The following is a 5,247-nucleotide window of genomic DNA, read 5'->3' on the forward strand; positions in this document are numbered from 1 at the left end:
CAGATTTACACACTGAAATCGTGTTAGCTGCCAACCCTTGGCCATGGAGGTGAATGAAGAAAGATAAGCAGAAGTCTGTTGAGATCTCCTGCGGATTCTTTGCCTTTACAAAGGCCACCCATTTTCTCCAAGATGACTCATATTGCCTTCTAGTCGATTTGCACTTATATTCTTCTAGGAAGTCTATGCTGGCTTTCGAAATCCCGAAACGCTTTCTCACCGCAAGGGCGAGAAAATCATGAGCCGCAGGGTCCGGGTTTTCTGTAATGAAGCGCAGACAGTCGACTTCTGGACTCGCTGGATCAGAACTGGATGTGGTAGCGGCACAAACTTCATCTGTAGTTCCAACGCCAAGGGGAACCACATACTGTTCGGCCACTTGTGGGCCACTATTGCCGCTACCCCCCCTTGAAGGATCTCAGTTTGTTGAGGACCCTCAACATAAGGTTGTGAGGAGGGAACAGATATATCCTGGACCATCTGTTCCAGTCGAGGGACATCGCGTCCACTACTTCCGCTAAGGGGTCCTCGTACGGGGACACGTACAGGGGCAACTCTTGTTGTCTTTCGTCGCAAAGAGGTCTATCTGCAGTTCTGGGACTTGATTCAGAATGAAGGAGAATGATCCTGCGTCTAAGGACCATTCCGACTCTATCGGTGTGAACCTGGATAGAGGGTCCGCTGTCACATTGCGGACTCCTTGAAGGTGAACTGCCGACAGGTACCACTTCTTCTTTTCCGCCAATCGGAAAATGGCTAACAACACTTGGTTGAGAGGTGGTGACCTCGACCCTTGTCAATTCAAGCATCTCACAACCACCTCGCTGTCCATCACCAATCTTATGTGGATTGAGTGACGCGGGGAGACTTTCATTAAGGTAAGGAGCACTGCCATAGCTTCTAGAAAGTTTATATGAAAGGTCCTGAATAGCTTGGACCAAGTCCCCTGGACTTTTTTTCCGATGAGAGTGCCCCCCCCCCCCCATCCCTCCTTTGAGGCGTCTGAGTGAATCGTCATCGACGGGGGAGGTGGCTGAAGAAGAACCGACTTCTTTAGATGTCTGCTTGGGACCAAGGCCTGAGAAGAGTACGTAGCCGAGGCGGCACTGGTCTTCTCAGATCTCTTCGCGCGTTTGATGCATACCTTCTCCAAACTGTGGTTGCATCCTTTAGCTGTGCTCTTAGCACTGGGTCTGTCACTGAAGCAAACTGGAGAGAGCCTAGTACCCTCTCCTGTTCGCGTCTTGATATCCTTTCGGAATCTAGAAGTCTCTTGACAGAGCCCGCTATCTCCTTCCTTTTCTTTGTCGGGATGGAGAAACTGTGTGACAAAAGGTCCCAGTGGATTCCCAGCCCCTGGAACCTTTGGGATGGAGAAAGTCGAGACTTTTTTCTGTTGATCTTGAAGCCTAGGTACTCTAGGAACTGGATCACCTGACTGGAAGCTTGCAAGCATTCGGTCTCGGATGCTGCCCACACCAGCCAGTCGTCCAGGTAGGCTACTACCTGAATTCCCTTTAGGCGTAATTGTTTGAGAGCTGCGCTCGCAAGCTTCCTGAAAATCCTTGGGGCTATGTTTAGCCCGAATGGCATGGCTCTGAAGGCGTATAGTCTCCGTTGTAGCCTGAACCCTAGGTAGGGGGAGAGTCGACGGCTGATTGGAATGTGCCAATAGGCGTCTGACAAGTCTATAGAGACTGAGTATGCCCTCTTGGGCAGTAAGGGTCCTTATGTGTTGCAGTGTTAGCATCTTGAATTTGCAATTCACTATGAACTTGTTGAGTGGCGACAAGTCCAAAATGACTCTGAGCTTTTCCGAGTCTTTCTTGGGAACACAAAACAGCCTCCCTTGGAATTTGATGGACTTCACCTTTCGGATCACCTTTTTCTCCAACAGTTCTTGAACGTACTCCTCCAGAACGGGGGTGGAGTGTTGGAAAAACCGAAGGCACGGGGGTGGAGTGCTGTACCAGCTCCAGCCCAGTCCATTCTTGAGTAGGCTTTGGGTCCAGGGATCGAAGGTCCAGCGATCCCAAAATTTCATCAGTCTCCCTCTTACCGTATCGTTTCACTTGGACTGCCGTCCCTGAGGTCTTGCCTCCCTGACCACGACCACCTCTGAATCCCCTTCCCCTTGAGGGGCGCCTAGACGAGCCTCTGGCTGCTCCTCTAGGTTTTGCACGAAAGGAAGAAGACTGTCCTTCGAACATTGGGGTGAATGTGGATGACTGACCTGGCACCAGCCTGGAGTACCCACTGAAAAGTAGTCGGGGTTTGTGCCACCATCTGGGGCACTGGAGGCAATGGCAATTGCAGTTGCTGTTGCTGTCTAAAAGGCTTGGCTGACCGAGACGGTAGCCTAGTCCTCATATTCTTCCTCTTTGGTTGGAGGACCCTCATCCGGGGAAGATTTTCTTTTGATAGCCAGGCCCCACTTCTGGAGAAGGTTTCTATTCTCCACGGCGGCCTTATCAACAACCTCTTTGACCACATCGGTAGGGAAAAGGTCTTTTCCCAAAATGTTGGAGGAGATTAACTTCCTTGGCTCGTGTCTCACCGAGGCCCCGGTGAACACGAACTCCCTGCAAGCTCTCCTTGCCCTGACAAAGCTATAAAGGTCCTTCGTCACTGTGGCTAGGTGAGACTTAGCCACTACCATGAATATTTCATGGACCTTGGGGTCACTTGCCATCGTCTCAAGAGTAGTCTGATGAGACATTGAGGCAGCCAGTCTTTCTTTTGTCTTGAACTCTCTTCGTAAAAGAGAGTCGGACAGCTTGGGGAGGTCCTCGCCGAATTGCCGTCCGGCAATATCAGCCTCCAACTTTCCCACTGAGAATGTCAGATGGACATCCTTCCAGTCTTTGTGGTCCATAGGCAGGGCCAGCGACAAGGGTTTACACTCCTCCAGGGAGGGGCAAGGCTTGCCGGCCTCGACTGCCTTTAGGACAGCCGCAAACCCTTTCTGTAAAAAGGGGAAGGCTCTATCAGGAGAGGACACAAAAGAAGGGAGCTTCTTGTTCAATGCAGCTACCTTCGAGTTAGAGAAGCCCCTCTCTTTCATCGAGGATGAAAGTAGGGCTTGAGCCTTAGCGTGGTCCATAATTATGACCTCCTTCGGCTCTGTCTCCTCCCTTGAAGCTGGTTCTTTTCTCAGCCGGACATAGCAGTCCGGATATGATGCCTTGCTGGGCCAAAATTCCACCTTCTCTAGTGGAACTGAACCCAGCTTATCCGAGATGACGATCTTTCCAGTCGTCATTGGCATGTGCTCAGCATACCTCCAGGGGTTAGCATCTGAGCATACGGAAAGGTCTTTCACATTGAGCCCTTTCCGGGGTCCACGTGATTCTGCCAGGGACTGCATACGCAGTTCCATAGCAGCCGCCTTCTCCTGATTCTCCTTCTGCATTTGTTGGATCATTCCAACAATCGAAGAGAGGGCCTGTCCCAGTTCTACTGGGAGACCGGCCGATGTTGAGGGGATAGGATCCGGAATCTGAACCGGAATAGTCGACACCTCGTCGACCTCATCCTCTACGACATCCGGGGTTTGAACTTCATCCTGACCTTCTGCCAGGAGGTCTTGTTCCAAACGTTCGTCCAGGTCAGACATCCTGTCATCTAACTGGATGTCTTGCATCGCAACTGCGACTTCCACGTCCACCTGGACTTGATCTTGAGGGATCTCCTCTTGAGGCTGGGGAATCACTGCATCAGCTGATGCCTGGGGAAAAAGATACGCCCTCATCTTCTCACTTGGGAGATAAGGGCCAGAGGTGTTCTTCTTGAAGCCCCTTACCCAAGTACGAAGCTTTTCCCTTGCTATATCCCTTGATTCCGCCGTTCTAGGGGAATCAAAAGCCTCAGTAATCAGGTTAGTGCATACAGTACATACCTGAGGGTCCCAATACTGGAGATCATCCTTGGAGACAGCGCATGCTGCATGTCTCCTACAACACTCATGTCCGCAGAGGTTCTTGCTGCGGACATTGCAGAAAACATTTCCGCACTTCGGAGGGTCCTCCTGTAAAGAGAAGAAATTTCCATGAGTATCAAGTGAACTATGTATCACTGGATATGCATAGTATAGCATAACAATTCATAAAGGAAAGACACACACTTGTGTTTCCCTCACAACCCATTGTTGCAGCCTTCCAGATAATAAAATCAAAAATGATTTATCTCTTCTAGAGTAACCAATGCAAGGTTTCCAGAGGAAACAGGTGGAGCTCACACCTAAGCAATGATTTTAAAATCCTGGATAATAGACAGGGAAGAACTCAGCTTCCTATCTGAGGGCAACAGCAAAGGGGCGTGCAAGAAAACACAATAGTGTTAGAAGACACAGTGCTGTACCAAAACCCTTACTATAGTTTTCCTCTTACTGTATATGCTATACAGAAAAATACTAGTACAGTATAGGGGGATGTGTGCCGGCCTGCCTTTGCCGGCTGGCACACACCACAACTAGCTTTAAAGTATACTACTTAACAGCTATAGGGCGGCAGCACTCTGGTTCAAATGCCTGTGCCGGTCGGCAGCAACTGCCGGCCGGTAACAGCCAGTGTTTGCCGGCAATGGCTGCCGGCCAGCAACTACACAAGGTAGTACCCAGCTGCCGGCCACACTCTTGGTGACCGGCAGACAAGATCTGACATAAGCCGGCCGGCAAAGGTACAAGACAGATGCCAGCCGGCAGCAAAAGAACCAGAGGACTACACCTGCCCGGCTGCCGGCCTCATAGGCCGGCAGCCGGGACAGGTACAGCACTTAGAAGAAAAATAGAATGGATGCCGGGATAAGAGTGTACACAACCTCCAAGCCCGGCAACCGAAAGAGTGCATATAAGGAAGGGGAGAAACTAATTCAGGCTTCCCTGACCCATGCCGTCCGGCTCTGCCGGCAGGCATGGATGAGGGACCAAGAGAGGTCCGGGCAGCACTCGAAAACATAAGACCCTTGCCGGCCAGCAGCTCTGCCGGCCGGCAAGGGGCTGAGTCAATTCCACATCCTAACCTATACTAGGTCCAGAAGTAGAACGACGTACAGTACAGTAAGACCCCTGCCGGCCAGCTCTGCCGGCCGGCAAGGGGCTGAGTCAATTCCACATCCTAACCTATACTAGGTCCAGAAGTAGAACGACGTACAGTACAGTAAGACCCCTGCCGGCCAGCTCTGCCGGCCGGCAAGGGGCTGAGTCAATTCCACATCCTAACCTATACTAGGTCCAGATGTAGAACGACG

The sequence above is a fragment of the Palaemon carinicauda genome, chromosome 19 (genome assembly GCF_036898095.1).
Source record: "Palaemon carinicauda isolate YSFRI2023 chromosome 19, ASM3689809v2, whole genome shotgun sequence".
NCBI lineage: Eukaryota > Metazoa > Arthropoda > Malacostraca > Decapoda > Palaemonidae > Palaemon > Palaemon carinicauda.